General features: G+C 37.0%; 1 protein-coding gene across 1 annotated transcript in view; it reads left to right on the top strand.

The window, feature by feature from the left end:
• Positions 1-2276, top strand: part of LOC144296609 (uncharacterized) — a 47056-nt gene extending 44780 nt beyond the window's left edge. Inside the window, exon 6 of the mRNA XM_077869702.1 lies at positions 2032-2276. The gene's annotated coding sequence lies outside the window, so the exon portion shown is untranslated. The remainder of the gene's footprint in view (positions 1-2031) is intronic.
• Positions 2277-18217: the final 15941 nt, after the last annotated feature.

Genomic DNA, 18217 nt, shown 5'->3' with positions numbered 1-18217 from the left:
AATAAATAAAATCTTTTTTAAAAAAGTCTAAGAGAAAAAAGATGAATTCTACCAAACATTCAAAGATTAGCTAACACTAATGTTCTTCAAACTCTTCTAAAAAATTGAAGAGGAGAAAACAATTTGTAATTTATTTATTCAATAAGTTTACAATAACCTGATACTATAGTCAACAAAGACACTACAAGAAAAACAAAGACCAATATTCTTTATGAATATTGATCCAAGAACACTCAACAAAATACTAACAAACTGAATTCAACAAATATTAAAAAGATTAAACAAATGACCACCTGGGATTTTATCCCTGAAACAGAATGATTCATCATAGGAAAATCAATCAATGCCTAAATCCTATTAAAAGAATGAAGGGAAAAAAAAATCTATCATTTCAATTGATACAGAAAAAACATTTGACAAAATTCAACACGTCTTTATGACAAAAATGCTCAATAAATTAGGAATAGAAGGAAACTATCACAAAAATAATAAAAGCCACTTATGAAAAACCCACAGCTCACATCATACTTAATGGTTAAAAATTAAAAATTTTCCCTCTCCAAACAAGAAAAATTAAGGAAAGTAGTTGAATACAAAATCACACTCAAAGATCAGTTATGTTTCTGTACAATAACATGAACAATCCCAAAAGGAAATTAAGAAACAATTTTATTCACAATAGCATCAACAGGCTGGGGCTCGTGGATGGTTGGTTAAGTGTCTGACTCTTGATTTCAGCTCGAGTCATGATCTCAGGGCCGTGATCAAGCCCCACATTGGGCTCCATTGGGCATGGAACTTGCTTAAGATTCTCTCCCTTTGATTATAAGGAAAATGAGTGGGAAAAAATAGAGAGGGTGACAAAACATGAAAGACTCCTAACTCTGGGAAACAAACAAAGGGTAGTGGAAGGGGAGGTGGGCGGGGGGAGGGGATGGGGTAACTGCGTGACAGGCACTGAGGAGAGCACTGGGTGTTATACTGTATGTTGATCAAACTTCAATTAAAAAAAAAGATTCTCTCCCTTCTCTCTTCTATAGCACCAACAAAAATACAATACTAAGAAATTAAGGATTAACCTTCAAGGAGGTGAAATAATCAGAGTGAAAACTAAAGAAAATCACTGAAATAAATTAAAGAACTTATGAATAAATGAAAAGACATCCAATGTTCATGGATTGGAAGACTTAATTTTTTTTTTTTTTTTTTGAAGATTTAGTTATTTATTCGTGAGATAGTGAGAGCCGGAGACATAGGCAGAGGGAGAAGCAGGCTCCATGCAGGGAGCCTAATGCAGGACTCAACCCTGGAACTCCAGGAGGATCATGCCCTGGGCCAAAGGCAGGCAATAAACCGCTGAGCCACCCAGGTGTCCCAGAAGACTTAATATTGTTAAGATGACTATACCACTCAACATAATCTACAAATTCAATGCAGTCCCTGATGAAACCCAAACAGTGTTTTTGAAGAAATAGAAAAATCCATCTTAAATCCATATGCAACATCAAGGGATCCCAAATAACCATAACAACGGAAAAAGAACTGGGGAACTCATACCTCTTGGTTTTAAAACTCACTATAAGATTACAGTAGTTAGGGTGGCCCAGCGGTTTAGCGCCGCCTGCAGCCCAGGGTGTGATCCTGGAGACTGGGGATCGAGTCCCACATCGGGCTCCTTGCATGGAGCCTGCTTCTCCTCTGCTTGTGTCTCTGCCTCTCTCTCTCTCTCTCTCTCTGTGTTTCTCATGAATAAATAAATAAATAAATCTTAAAAAAAAAGATTACAGTAGTTAAAACAGTGTGGTACTGACATACACATATAAACTAATGGAATAAAGTAGACAAACCATGAATAAATCCTTGCTTTCACTGTCAAATGATTTATAAGGATGCCAAGACGATCCCAATAACAAATTATCTGTGGCTTAAAATTCTTCCAAAACTTATTTTAGTGGGGAGGGAAGCCAGCATCCTGCACTAGTTTACCATCTTAACAGAAACCCAAATATGATTTGTTGTCTTTTTTTCCAGCTACTTGTCATCAAGAAAGCAACAAGTTCAAGTGCAGGCATTTTGGATCCTTCAAATGCTGATCATCTGCAATACAAATTATTTTTATCCATTTAGAGACACTCTTGGTTAACAAGATCCTATCTTACTTAATTTTGTCAGGCATTGTAGTATGTCTCCACCATAGTTAAAAAGATCTCACACAAGGAAATGACATTTCTGCTATTACGTGAAATCCCTTCACATTAAATTTCTTTACCCCCTGGCCCCTAAGTCATATTATCTCCAGCTCAATTATACATAATGACTGCTAGGGGCACCTGGGTGGCTCAGGGTGTTAAGCACCCAGTTCTTGATTTCAGCTTGGTTGTGATCTTGGGGTCATGAGATGCAGCCCTGTGTTAGGCTCTGCTCAGCTGGAAGTCTGCTTTTCTCTCTCTTTCTCCCTCTCCCTCTGCCACTCCCCTCATTCATGCTCTTTCTCTAAAATAAATAAATAGATCTTTTAAAAAAAATAAATAATGACTACTAGACTGAGATTTCCATACCGTTCCTCTGGGTAAGTGCCCTATGCAATAATCTACAGCCACTTTGCCTGATATAAGATATAGAGTAACATCCTAGGAGGGGTTGTCAAAATAATAAACAAGTCTAGGCTATTTCATTGAAATAAAAAACGGCTCTATAAGCAAACACCAATTAGCTGTGTGAACTGCAAGAGTTTTAACCTCCACATAACCCTTTTCAGCTTCTATGTTAGTAAGCAAAAAACATTATGAGGAGAGTTTCAAGAGTCTTTAAAATTCTCAGCACGATGTGTACTTGTTAGGTAGAATAAGGGCCTCTCTAGCTAGCAACAATAAAGTTTTTGAAAATCTTTGTCTTTTCTCGGCCTTTAATTAATTCTTCAAGTCCAACATGTAAAGGATATAACATGAATAGAAGAACTTCTCTGTAACACTTTTTCTAAAGAGTACACTTTATCATAAGGAGGGTTTGTTTCAGACTTTTCCAGAATTAAAGAATTATGTTGTCTGTAATTTTTCACATTAAATAACCTCATAGCAGAGGCCTTAGAAAACACATTTTGAGGGTTTAGTACCTAAAATATTTTATTCTTGTCTTCTTTTTTAAACATGAATATTACTAGTATTTAGAAGCTCATTTTTATATATGAGGGATTTTCTAAGTCAGGGAAAAGTATACAATTTTAATTCAAAAGAAAAGGAAAAATCTTTTAAAAGAATTGATAGGTAGTCAAGGAAAGCAGGTTTCCCTTCAGTTTTTTTCCTAGTATCTACTAATTGCTACAGTTTCATAGATTTACTAAAATACTGTAAATGGATTGGTGAATGTTTTATTAGAAAGTAAATAGTAATTTCAGCTTTTAGTTTTTATGATAGACTAGGTTACAAATGAACTGATTAGAATTTGACACTCATTCAAAGAATATAAACATTGTCAAGATATTCTGATTTAATAATTTTTCAATTGGGTCTTTTAATAAGCTGTTATATTTTTAATTAGTATGTTGCTTTGATAATATGAAATATAATTAAATTTTCCAGAAAAGCAATCTCTTAAAATGAAATAATAAATGGTTACAAATAAAAAAAATAAAAAAAAAATAAATAAATGGTTACAAATAATCTAAATTACTAATCTACTTTGGAAAGGGAAAAAATATATTTGGATTAGCTTTAAAAAGTTTTCTCATAGATGGGGTATCTGGCTGCCTCAGTTGGAGGAACTCTTGTTCTTGCAGTCGTGGGTTTGAGCCTTCTGTTGGGTGTAGAGATTACTTAAAATCATGGGGCAGCCCGGGTGGCTCAGCGGTTTAGCGCCACCTTCAGCCCAGGGCCTGATCCTGGGGACCTGGGATCGAGTTCCACAACGTGCTCCCTGCATGGAGCCTGCTTCTCCCTCTGCCTGTGTGTCTCTGCCTCTGTCTCTGTATCTCACGAATAAATAAAAATAAAATCTTAAAAGAAGTTTTCTCAGAGACATTTAATTTAGTAGATATAATCTAATACCCAAATTAAAAAAAAAACTAGTATATATCTATTTCTTTAGATTGGAGTTCTTTTTTTTTTTTAAGGTTTTATTTATTTATTCATGAGAGACACAGAGAGAGGCAGAGACACAGGCAGAGGGAGAAGCAGGCTCACTGGGGAAGCCCAATGTGGGACTCGATCCCAGGATCCTGAGATCAGGACCCGAGCCAAAGCAGACACTCAACCACTGAGCCACCCAGGCATCCTTAGATTGGAGTTCTAAAGTTAGAATGATAGATCATAGTATATACAAATTTTAATTTTAATAGATACTTATTTACTAATTTATACTACAACTGTTTGTATATGAGAGTAACTCTTTTCTCATACTTCATTAGTATGGAATGTGTACAGGGTTTTTTTGTTTGTTTTTATTTAAGAAGCAAAAAATTATTAAGAAGTGACAATTTGGGGGCCCCTGGGTGGCTCAGTGGCTGAACCTTCAGCTTAGGTTGTGATCTTGGGGTCCTGGGATGGAGTCTGACATTGGACTCCCAACAGGAAGCCTGCTTCTCTCCTTGCCAGTGTCTCTGCCTCTCTCTGTCTCTCATGAATAAATAAAATCTTCATTAAAAAAAGAAGTGATAAATTGTACAATTTTTGCTTCAGATACTTATTGCAGCTAAATTTGTAATAGCAAAGAATTGGAAATGACCTAAACATTAATCAATATACAAATAGTTACAAAATAGGGAGTATGTTTATTATGGAATACCTACAATTTGCCATGAAAAGGAATGAGGTAGATCTGTATATAATTTATTTCCTGAAAACTTAAATAGTGCTTTCTATGTACCAGAACAATATTAAACACTTTACACCTGTAAACTCTCTAATTCTCATTATAACCGCATATGATAAGTACTGTCATTATACCTTTCTTACAAATGAGGGAACCAAGGCAGTATGTCATAGCAATATTTCAGACTATGTAGCAATTAAAAATGAGTTAGGTGGACCTATTTGTATTGATCTGGTACTCTATACCGTCCTATTAATTGAAAAAGCCAAATGTGAGAGTGATATTGATTAGCACAATTCCGTTATAATGTAAGAATATAAAGGTTTATATGAACATATTTGCGTGAGCATACAATCGTGTATAGAATATTATTGCATTCATAATTTGGATTTGGAAGATTTATGAAGAGGGTTCCAATCAATGTTTTAACACCTAATTTTATTTTTAATTTTTTTAAGTTTTTTTTTTAAGATTTTATTTATTTATTCAGGAGAGACACAGAGAGGCAGAGACATAGGCAGAGGGAGAAGCAGGCTCCCTGTGGGGAGCCAGATTCGGGACTTGATCCCAGGACCCCAGAATCATGACTTGAGCCAAAGGCAGATGCTCAACCACTGAATCACCCAGGTGCCCTCAGCACATAATTTTGAAAGAAAGAAAGAAAGAAAGAAAGAAAGAAGAGGAGGAGGAAGAGGAGGAAGAAGAGGAAAAAGCAAAGAAATAAAATAGGGTTCATCCCTAATGGTGAGCCAAAATAGGGGCTGGATAATGCATTAAAACAGTTATTTTCTTCCACCTAGTGATGGAGACTAGGTTTGTTAATCTACCAAGAATTTGGAAGCGTTCAAAGCAATTTACCTCTTTGTTTGTTTAAAGAAATCACTAAGTTTTTCCAAACTTGCTGTCTGTTATGTGATCTGATATTTACTACATTCTCTACTTGTTGTACTAGCCTACAGGTTGTTTTTTTTTTTTTTTTTCTTTCTGAAAACAGCAACAATGATTTTGTTTCTTTAATCAATTAGTCCCAAATTACTCCCTAACATTTTTACTTAACTTTCCTGGTATTTCTGTAACAGATACTCACTAGACTATATGTGTCAAATGGCTTGGGGCCATTTACTTGACTTCAATTCATTTTCTCTAGGTAGAAATAGACGTTTTCTCAGTGCGCTTAGTATTAAAATGTGTATTTTGGGATCCCTGGGTAGCTCAGCGGTTTGGTGCCTGCCTTTGGCCCAGGGCGTGATACTGGAGTCCGGGGATTGAGTCCCACATCAGGCTCCCTGCATGGAGCCTGCTTCTCCCTCTGCCTGTGTCTCTATCTTTCTCTCTGTGCCTCTCATGAATAAATAAATAAAATCTTAAAAAAATAAGTAAATAAATTAGTGAGTATGTATTCTGCACCGTTAGCTACAGCAGGCATGGGAACAAAGATAAATAACATATTGTTCCTGCCTTTTAAGAGAATAGGGAGAAGGACTGTAGACAACTAACTATATTACAGTATTTTATATGCTATAGCAAATTACAAATGAATTCTGTGGAAGAAGAGAAAGAAAGCACAGGGGAGACTCTACAGAGGAAATAGTGTTTCAGCTGACCTTAAAACAAGGGTCTTCAAGCACCTGGGTGACTCAGTTGGCTAAGCGTCTGACCCTTGATCTCACCTCAGGTCTTGATCTCAGGGTGGTCATTTGAAGCCCCAAGTTGGGCTCAGCCTAAGTATGGAGCGTACTTAAAAAATAACCGAAGGTCTTCAAACTTCTTTGGTTAACATACTTTCCAAAAGTTTGATTAACTATAAACTCATTACACAGTATAAAGTAACATCTAATAGAATTTCCAGATAGTGCTAACACACACACTTAAAAATAAAAATCTTAAGTCACTTTTATTAATATAGTGATATCTAAATAATGTATTGATTTGGCTTATTTATTTATTTATTTATTTATGATTTTATTTATTTATTTGACAGAGAGGGAGAGAGAGAGAGAGTGCACAAGCGGAGAGTGGCTGAGGAAGAAGGAGGCTCCCCACTGAGCAGGGAGCCCACATTGGGCTCAATCCCAGGACCCTGGGATCATAACCTGAGCTGAAGGCAGACAACTGACTGACCTGCCACGTGTCCCCATCTTTCTTTTAAAAAGTGCAAGAATAAGAAATACTTTAGTAGTAGGAAATTTTACAAGATTTTTTTCTCACTTGGAGTTCATTTCCATTCCACTTTCCCCATAGAATTTTATCCTCATGTCATATATATTTATTCTTTTTTTTAAAAGATTTATTTATTTGAGAGAGAGAGAGAGCACATGAACAGGGGGAGTATCAGAGGAAGAAAGAGGCAGACTCCTCGGTGAGCAGGGGGGAGGGGCACTTCTATCCCAGGACCCTGGGATCATGACCTGAGCTGAAGGCAGATGCTCAACTTACTGAGCCATCCAGGCACCCCCACACATATTTATTCTTAAAAATCTTTTAGCAATCATCCTACTATATTGCTCTGCAACAAAAATATGTGAATAAATAAACAATTGAAATTGAAAATTTTCTAGGGCCATAAAACTAAGTAAGTACTAAACATTTCTTATCAGTGAAATAAGAAATGATTAAATAAGTTGATAAATTATTAATAAATTACTAAGCCAACACAATGTGTTACACATTTTAATTAGTAAATTTTGAAAAGGAGAATTTCATAGAAATATCTCATTTAATGGCATAAGAAGGAATTTTAGAAGTATCTTATACATTTTTGGATGAATATTATATTTTGCTATAATGAGCCAGATTCTATTTCCCCCTTTTTCATTTTTATGGATGTAAATGATGAGAAAACTGGTTAACATAAATAAGTAGATGAAAGTAGGAGTTTTGTTTAATTCTGTCTCTCAATTATTTTGAACTCTTTGGAAATTATATGCTAAAAGCTATATATAGAAATTTGTATTGATTTCCTACAGCTGCTGTAAGAAAGTACTTAAATTGGATGGCTTAAAACAACACAATTTTTTTTGTCTTATAGTTTTGAAGGCTAGAAATCTCAAATCAAGTTGTTTGTTGAGCCAAGTTCTTGGAGAACTCTAGCAGTCCTGCTTCTTCCAGCTTTTGTGGTTTGCTGGTAATCCTTGGCATTCCTTGCTTTGTAGATGCATTATCCCTGTCACAGGGCCATCTTCTCCCTGTGTGTTTTCCGGTTGTCTTTTTCCTCTGTGTGTATTTCTGCATCTGAATTTCCCCTTCTGATAAAGAGGCTAGTCTTATTGGATTAGGACTCACCCTCATGACCCTTTTTTAAAAACTTGATAACCTCTGTAAAGGTCCTATTTTCAAGTAAGGTCACATGTAAGATACTGGATGTTAGGATTTCTGCATAGTTTTAGGGGGAGGGACAAAATTCAACTCAAAACACCATCTGTTATCAAAAGTTATTTTAAGGACTTATCAGCTGACATCCTAAGTAGGTCTTCCCTCAGTTTTATTGAAAAAAAGAATTTTTAAAAAGCTGTTAGCCAGCCATAAGAGTCATTAATTTACATTAAGATTCACATCAGTATTTCAAATTGTCTTTTTGTTGGGCACTATGCCTGCCTTTTGTTTTAATGTGAGAGAAAGAAGGGGCACCTGGGTGGCTCAGTCATTTCATCATCTGACTCTTGATTTTGGCTCCGGTCATGATCTCAGGGTTGTGAGACTGAGCCAGGCATTCGAGGTCATTCTCTGTGTGGCGCCTGCTTAAGATTCTCTCTCTGGCCCTCCAAACCCTCCCCCCAACCCCTGTCTCCTTTCACCAAAAAAAGTGGAAGAAGGTAGATGTGAATGCACAGTTTTACCCTGAGAAGCTCTCAGGCAGTCAATTTTAGGAAGGAATACAAGTGAATTTGAGGATCTGGAGATTGATTACTCTGAAACTGTTCTTGCCCCTGTCCTGTTTAGAAAGTGTTTGTGTGTCCCAGAGGTATGTGTACCCAAATGTGATGTTTCTGCCTTAAAGATGAAAGAGCTCACCAGACTGAGTGGAGGGCAATTTTAATAGTTTGAGGATATAGCATAAAGTCAGGATCTATTAAAAGTTTGCAGAATGGTTGGGAAAGAATAAGTCATCCAAGGTACCTAGAGTGCCAGATGTTTGGGAGTAACCAGAGAGGGGATGAGGCTGGATTAATGGGCAGAATTGTGAAATATTTATGGCCAGGAAAAGAACTTTGGATTTTATATCCTTTAGGCAGACTTGGAAGACTCAGATTTTTCTTTTTTAAGGGAAGGAGGGAGAGGGGGAGAGAGAGAGAGAGAGAGAGAGAAAGAGAGAGAACTCATGAGTGGGGCAGGTGGGGCAGAGGGAGGGGGAGAGAGAATCCTAAGCAGGCTCCTACACCCAGTGTGAAGCCCGATGGCGTTAGAATTTATGACCCTGAGATTATGACCTGAGTCAAAAACAAGAGTCTGACTCTTAACCAACTGAGCCACCAGTGCCCCTCAGATCTTTCTTTACTACTTTTCTTTTGAATACTTGAAAGCTCTTCACTCTCATCTTTCATCACTATTTCTTTTGATCTAGTACTCTCCATCCTGTTGATCTTCTAGTTCCTAGGATGAGTTTAATTCTTGTCTTTCTTATTGCTTAGAACAATATTCCTTTGATTATTCTAATGGATTCTTCTTTGGCAGATCTGTTTAAATGTTACTGCCTCTGACAGATCTTCCATAATCATGAGTATAGGTCTCCATTGTTATTCTCTATAGAGGAATTCTGCTTATTTCCGTCCCAGCCCTCAGCTGTAATAATTTTATTTATTTTGTTGATTCCATATTTGTTGGCTTTTTGTAGTCTAGGCTGTACATTCCAGGAAGTTAGGGATTACATCCATCTTATTCATCGTTATATTTCTTGTACTTATCATACTATCTGGCAACACAGAGACACTCAGTATTTGTGGAATGAATGAATAAAGATCTTGATGGGCAGCCCTGGTGGCACAGCAGTTTAGCGCCGCCTGCAGCCCAGGGTGTGATCCTGGAGACCCGGACCGAGTCCCATGTCAGGCTCTCTACATGTACCCTGCTTCTCCCTCTGCCTGTGTCTCTGCGCCTCTCTCTTTCTCTGTGTTGCTCATGAATAAATAAAGAAAATCTTTAAAAAAGAAAGATCTTAATAAAAATTCCATAGTCAGCTAGTAAAAATGACTAATTTTTATTACCAGTATTAAACATTAGTTATCATATCAAGTTTGATAGCTCTAATTTTGATTACAATTCTTTTTTCCTTATTATATTTAAAGTTTTTTTTTTTTTTTTTAAGATTTTAAAATTAGGGATCCCTGGGTGGCGCAGCGGTTTGGCGCCTGCCTTTGGCCCAGGGCGCGATCCTGGAGACTTGGGATCGAATCCCACATCGGGCTCCCGGTGCATGGAACCTGCTTCTCCCTCTGCCTATGTCTCTGCCTCTCTCTCTTTCTCTCTCTGTGACTATCATAAATAAATAAAAATTTAAAAAATTAAAAAAAATAAAAGATTTTAAAATTATTATTTGAGAGAGTGTGTGTGAGCACGAGCAGGAGGGGGAGGAGCAGAGGGACAAGCAGACAAGCAGATTCCCCACTGAGAGGGAAGCCTAATGCTGGGGGCAGGGTGTTGATCCCACGACCCTGAGAACCCTGGGATCATGACCTGAGCTGAAGGTAGATGCTTAACCCATTAAGCCACCCAGACGCCCCTCCTTACTACATTGAAAAAATGATTAGATTCAAAACTAGTTCCTTGCCATCATAGATACAGTATCTCAAAAGCATTTTCCGCAAACCATTTTATATGGCATCACGTAGTAAATAAGTATGTCTAGTATTTTAGCCACCCAGGCATCCCTGATGACCCTATTCTCAAAGGCAATTTTATTCCTGTGATCTCATTAGCTCTTTACAGAATCTCTTCTTCATGTCTATGCCACATAATAACAAAATTACCAAGAGATAGTTTTTATGAGTGTTATAAATGTCTTACAAACTTCCTGTGGAAAAATAAAGTGGAAAAATATTGATATGTCAGGATGCCTGGGTGGCTCAGCGTTGGGCGTCTGCCTTTGGCTAAGGGTGTGATCCTGGAATCCTGGGATCGAGTCCTATGTCAGACTCCCTGCATGGAGCCTGCTTCTCTCTCTGCCTGTGTCTATGCCTCTCTCTCTGTGTCTGTCATGAATAAATAAATAAAATCTTTTAAAAATATATTGATATGTCAAAATGTTAACAATGTAAAACAGCAATGAGATACCACCACACACCTAGGAGAGTGGTGAAAATCCAAAATGCTGACAACACCAAGTGCTGGTAAGGATATAGAACAAGAACTCTCATTCATTACTGGTAGAAATGCAAAATTCCAATTTGGAAAACCTTTTGGCAGTTCTTATAAAATTAAACATACTCTTACCATTATATCCAGCAGTACCACTCCTTTGGTATTTATTAAATGAATTGGAAACTGATGTCCACATAAAGACCTGAATATAGACTTTATAGCAGCTGTATTCATAATTCCCAAACCTTGGGAGCAACCAAGATGTGCATTGGTAGGTGAATAGATAAATTAACAGCGGTTTATTTGTTCAGTGCTAAAAAGAAATGATCTATCAAGCCAAAAAAAAAAAACAAAAAACAAACAAACAAAAAACATGGAGAAACATTAAATGCTGATTGCTAGGTGAAAGAAAACAATTAGAAAAGACCTTATTAATGTATGATTAGAACTGTATGATATTTTGGAGAATACAAAACTATGGACATAGTAAAAAGGCCAGAGGTTGCCATGAGTTAGGGGGCAGGGAGGGATAAATAGGTGGAGTGCAGGTGGTTTTTAGGGCAGTTAAACTATTATAGATGATACTATAATGGTAGATACATGTCATGATACATTTAGCAGAATATATAGAATGTACAACACCAAGAGTGAACCCAATGTAGCCTATGGACTTTCAGTTTGTACCATACATCAGTGTAGGTTCGTCCATTGTAACAAATATACCACTCTGGTTGTGGAATGTTGTGAGCCACGAGGCTATGCAAGTGTGGGGACAGGAAGAATATGGGAATTCTTTGTACTTTCTGCTCAATTTTACTGTGAATCTGAAAAAAAAAATGCTTTAAGAAATAAAGTATGTTGAAAAAAACGTTAACAATAGTTATTTATCTTGGGGTTGTGAATTTGAGCCCCAGTTTAGGTGCCAAGATTATTTAAAAATAAAATCTTAAAAACAACAACAACAAAGAAAGATTTGGGGCACCTAGCTGGCTCAGTCAGTAGAGTGTGTGACTCTTGGTGTCAGGGTGGTGAATTCAAACTCCACCTTGGGTGTATAGATTACTTAAAAATAAAATCATAGGGACACCTGGGTGGCTCAGTGGTTTAGCGCCTGCCTTCAGCAGGGTGGGGGTGGGGTGGGGAGGTGATCCTGATCACCTTGATCCAGATCAAGTCCCACATTGGTCTCCTTCAATGGAGCTGCTTCTCCCTCTGCCTATGTCTCTGCCTCTCTCTCTTTCATGAATAAATAAATAAAATCTTAAAAAAAATAAAATCATAAAAGCAATTATCCTTGGGTGCAAGAATTATTGGTAATTTTTTTCCTTTGTATTTTTCAGGTTTTCCAAGTGTTTGTTTTTTGCTTTTCTTTTTTTTTCCACTGAGTATATTTATTGCCTATGGAAACAGGAAAAAAGATTTAAAAATACAAGTTTGCTAAATTCAAAACTGTTACACCTGCTTAATTTTAGGTTTTAATGTCTTGCAGAATTACTACCTAGTATAGAAACTTAAAAAATAATAGTTGCTAATATTAGGAATCCATAATGGGCAAAAATTAAACTTGACATCATTATTTTCAGCTTATGATTTTGTAATATCATAAAATTGAGTTGTTGGAAAGAACCTCCATAATTATATAATATAATATTTTCTTTTAAAATGTTCTTCTAGAGGCGCCTGGGTGGCTCAGTGGTTGAGCATCTGACTTCAGCTCAGGGCATGATCCCAGGGTCCTGGGATCCAGTCTCCGCATGGGGCTTCTTCCTCTGCCTATGTCTCTGCCTCTTTCTCGATGTCTCTCATGAATAAATAAATAAAATCTTTTTAAAAAAGTTTTCTTCTATTTTCCAGTTAGTACCTCTAAAACTTAGAAGACACTTGGATGGGCAAGACTTACTGGGAGATAAAATGAGGAACACGATGGGTCTCCATATTCTAGTGTGAACCAGCTAAGGACGAGTGAAGAATAACTTTGAAGTAAATTTGTGAAGAATAACAAAGAAGTAACTTTGTTAAGAATATAGATATACAAGTGGAAAGGGAGGTGGGCGGGGGGTTGGGGTGACTGGGTGATGGGCACTGAGGGGGGCACTTGACGGGATGAGCACTGCATGTTATGCTATATGTTGGCAAATTGAACTCCAATAAAAACAAAGAATATAGGTATAAACGTGTTTTATTATTTAATAAAATAGCCACAGGAACTGAGATGAGCAGAAGGGAATGTTCATAATGAGCTAGACAAGTAAGAAAAGGTTGGTTGGAGGTGTTGGGATACCAGGGGCATGAGAAGAGTATAAGGAAAAAAAGGGGATTTTCCTTTACTGGAATATTATGTACAATTCCCTCATCTTATTGAAGAAGAAACTGAAGCTCAGAAAGGTCTAAGGTCACGAAGTTAATGAATGGTAGAATCAGTATCAACTCTAACTCTTCATTCTTTCCTAAACCATCACATTGCTTTTTCAGAGACATTGTTAATTGGCTGCTTTACAGTTTTATAAAGTGTAAAGCATGTTGTTAGGAAGGAATAAGTAGCTCATATATTTAGGAAGAATGGCAGCTTAAATGTCTATTTTTAAAAATGGGGTTTTCAACTTATATTTCATTCCAGATTACTCAGTTTCTGATATCATCTTGTGTTTTTACTTCTGTTTTAGAACTTGATTTTATCCATGATTTGCTTTCTTTAGAATAATGTTTTTCAAACCACAGTTTGTACACCATGAAATCAATTTGGATGGCTGAAGCCACTGTTTATTTTTTAAACAAGGGGAGAAAACAGTATAGACTAGATTTAAATAGACTAGAATAGAAAATATTGAAATGCATCTTAGATAGTAAAGGGAATAATTCTTCTATGTAACTTTTGTTTTGTTATCTAGTAATGAATATAGGTGGGCTTGTACTTGGGCTCTATGTATAATATATATCCTAGTGGTTGACATGGTCAAAAAGGTTTATAAGCTACTGCTCCAGAATGTATTATTTTGTGCTGTGTTTTAAATGGTCTAAGATGATTTATTTAAGAGAAGGATTAGCAAAGGACTACCGTGGAGAGGTAGCATGATGGGGTGGTTAAGCCTATGGACTGTAGAGCCAAGAATCCTGGGGCCATGAGTCTCTCTCCATCACTTTGTACACTTGTGACCTTGGATAAGTAAGTTCCCTAACCTTTCTTTGTTGTTGTTGTTAATCTTCAAAGACATTGTTTATTTATTTATTTATTTATCTATTTATTTATAAATTTTTATTTATTTATGATAGTCACAGAGAGAGAGAGAGAGAGAGGCAGAGACACAGGCAGAGGGAGAAGCAGGCTCCATGCACCAGGAGCCCGATGTGGGATTCAATCCCGGGTCTCCAGGATCTCACCCTGGGCCAAAGGCAGGCGCCAAACCGCTGCACCACCCAGGGATCCCCATTGTTTATTTTTTTAAAGTAAGCTCTATGCCCAACACGCGGCTTGAACTGACAACCCCAAGATCGAGAGTCACATGCTGCACTGACTCCAGCTGGGTGCCCTGCCTCCCTAGCCTTTTTTTACTTCAGTTTTCTTATCTGTAAAAGTGGGACAGTAATATTAATTACTTCATAGAATTGTTAAGAGGATAATATGTTATTATTCACAATGAACACAGACAATTCCTGACACTATATGTACTATACAAGTAGTTTGTCAAGTAAAATTGTACACTTGACTTATTTTAACTTATCAGGACTTCACCTTTTCTTCACAATGATAGAACAACATTATTAAGATTTTTGATTGTTGGGATGCCTGGGTGGCTCAGTGGTTGAGCGTTTGCCTTCAGCTCAGGGCATGATCCTGGGGTCCCGAGACTGAGTCCCACATTGGGCTTCCTGCATGGAGCCTGTTTCTTCCTCTGCCTATGTCTCTGCTTCTCTCTTTCTGTGTCTCTCATGAATAAATAAATCTTTAGAAGAAAAAATATTTTTGATTGCTATATCAATTATCATTCAGTATAAGCTAATTGTTAAAAGTCAAACATGCTAAAACTAACAATTTTTATTTAATATTATTTTTGTTTAATTCTGTTAGAAGCACTCTACCCAAGCATGCAATTTTATGCAGCAATTAGCCATGTTGAGCTTCTTTGAGTTTTTGTTCCTTCTCCCACAGAAAATTTTTTCTCAGTGCTTCAATGATTAAAGTATTGCCCCCCTCTTCAATGGTAAAAGTTAAAAGGTTTAGTCAATTTTACTCTCCTATCCCCAGCCCCAAACAATTCTTCTTTCTGAACTTCTAATTTTCTACTCTCCATATTGGGAAGATGAGACGTACTATGAGCACCTTTCCAAAACAAACAAACAAACAAACTTTGATTTGAAGTACATTTCTTTGAAGATTTGTAATGATGATAATGGTTATCATGATCATTTTTGGGGGGATTATAGCCTAGCGTGGTAATTATGATAGAGTTATCAGTTTGTTTTTCTTCCTTGCAAAATATTATAAAGAATTTAAAAAATATTCCACTAAGTCAGTTATCAGTAATAAAAAACAGCTAATGTTTTTGAGGTCCTAATAAGTGTGAGGTGCAAGTTTCACATATGTATGCCCATTGAGTCCCCCTCAAACTCTGTGATAGTGAAATTAGTATCTGCATTTTATACATGTTAAAACTTAGGTTTTGAAAGTTAACACATCCCTAAAATCACCCAGCTAGTTATGGATAAAGCCAGAATTCAAACTTGGGCATTCTGTCTCCTAAGCTGTGCTCAGAATAACTATTATATTGCATTTCAATTACTGGTAAGCTCTTGGTTTCTATATATGTACACATATAGGTATATAGTATAATCGTATTTATATATACAGAAAGAGATGATCATCACAATAAGTCATTAAAATCTATGATCACACAATTAGAAATTTGTTTCTTTTGTGATGAGATTTTCAAGATACACTGTTTTAGCAACTTCTAACATTTTTCAAAAAGATTTATTTATTTTAGAGAGAGAGAGTGGAAGTGGGGGGGAGGTGTGGAGGCTGGTATGGAGGAACAAAGAGGGAGGAGCAGAGGGGGAAGGATAAGAAGAGGAAAAGGAAGAGGGAGAGAAGCTTCAGCAGAAACCTTACTGAAGGTGGGGCTTGATCTCACCACCCTGAGGTCATGCTCTCACCACCCTGAGGTCTGACCCTGAGATCATGACCCGAGCTGAGCCGAAACCAAGAGTCAGCCTCTTAACAACTGAGTCACCCAGGTGCTCAACAACTTCTAACATTTTTATATCACTTGCACATAAGTTATTTGGTCCTTACAACAATGCTGCATTACTCTATTTTGTAAATGACTATACGGCTCAGAGAGAAGGTAACTTGCTTAAGGTTTTGAGTGGCCAAACACGTATTTAAAATGCAAGTCTTGGGATCCCTGGGTGGCGCAGCGGTTTGGCGCCTGCCTTTGGCCCAGGGCGCGATCCTGGAGACCCGGGATCGAATCCCACATCGGGCTCCTGGTGCGTGGAGCCTGCTTCTCCCTCTGCCTGTGTCTCTGCCTCTCTCTCTTTCTCTCTGTGTGACTATCATAAATAAATAAAAATTAAAAAAAAAATTTTAAAATGCAAGTCTTCTGCTCAAGTCTTTATGTTGCCTTCCTGCAATGCTTAGTATGCTTTTGTGATTAGCACTGAATAACTCTCCCCCCACCCACACACATACACATAGACACAGATTTTTAGTAACAGCTTTATTGAGTTATAATTCCATATCATACAGTTCTCACACTTAAAGTGAACAATTCAGTGTTTTTAATGTATTCGGAGTTGTCCTACCATCACTATAGCCAATTTTAGACATTTTTATTTCTCCATTCTCTCCTCACCTCTCTAGGCCTACGCAACAAATAATCTACTTTCTGTCTCTATAGATTTACTTTGCCTGGATAATTCACATAATCATTCATCAACAAGTGGTCTTTGGTGTTCAGTTTATTTCATTTGGTATAATGTCTTCAAGGTGCATCCATGTTGTAGCATGGATCAGAACTTCATTCCATGTTATGGATGAATAATATTTCATGGTATAGATATATCACCTTTGGTTTATACATTCATAAATTAATGGACATTTGGGTTGTTTATACCTTTTTTAAAAAAGATTTTATTTATTTATTCATTAGAGGCAGAGAGAGAGAGGCAGAGACACAAGCAGAGAGAGAAGCAGGCTCCTCTCAGGGGGCCTGATGTGGGACTCAATCCCGGAACCTCGGGATCACACCCTGAGCCAAAGGCCGACTCTCAACCTCCTGAGCCACCCAGGTGTCCCAGGTTGTTTATACCTTTATGGAAATTATGAATAAGCTGTTACAAACATCCAAATATTTATTTTTAAAATTATTTTTGCGTAAAATAAAGTGTAATTTTAATTTTAATTATGACTTTTTTTTTTTTTTTTTTTTTTTACCAGTTCTTAGCTCTGAACTAGGTATCTCCCTGATATTACGCAGGCAACCCAGTGAGCATTTTCCTGGGCAAATAGACTTAAATGAAGGTATACAAAATGTGAATAATATATCCTACTGTATTATTCTTATTAGTTATAAAATGGCAATAATGCCAGGAAGTTGATAGCACTCTAGAACTTCCTCAAACTGAACATGTGGAAACCCAATTAAGCAAATAAGTCTGTGACAGAGCTTATTGGGAAGTACCTATTGAAGCCTTCCAACTATAAAATCAAGGAGTAGGAGCTATTGCTTTGGTATAGATAACAGAAAAGGGATGGTGTCAGGTCTCATATTATCATTACAATGTTACCCTGCATTTGGTAATAGAGGATGTGTCTGTTGTGAATATAGTGACATCAAGAATGTCACCTTAGGGGCACCTACATGGCCCCTAAGGGGCCCTACCCTTGAGCATCTGCCTTTGGCTAGGGTCGAGATCTGGGAGTTCTGGGATCAAGCCCCGCTTAGGGCTCCCTGCTTAGGGGGTATCTGCTTCTCCCTCTTTTTGCGCTCCTCCCAACTGCCTGCTGGAGCTCATTCTCTCTTCATCAAATAAATAAAATCTTAAAAAAAAAAAAAAGAATGTCAATGTAAAACAGTACTGGAGGAACAATAATATTTTACCCAGTTTTACAAGAATA

Source organism: Canis aureus, chromosome 24, assembly GCF_053574225.1.
Source record: "Canis aureus isolate CA01 chromosome 24, VMU_Caureus_v.1.0, whole genome shotgun sequence".
In the NCBI taxonomy this organism is placed as follows: Eukaryota; Metazoa; Chordata; class Mammalia; order Carnivora; family Canidae; genus Canis; species Canis aureus.
Note: the sequence above shows the minus strand (reverse complement) of the source record. Positions and strands in the feature narration are given on the sequence as shown.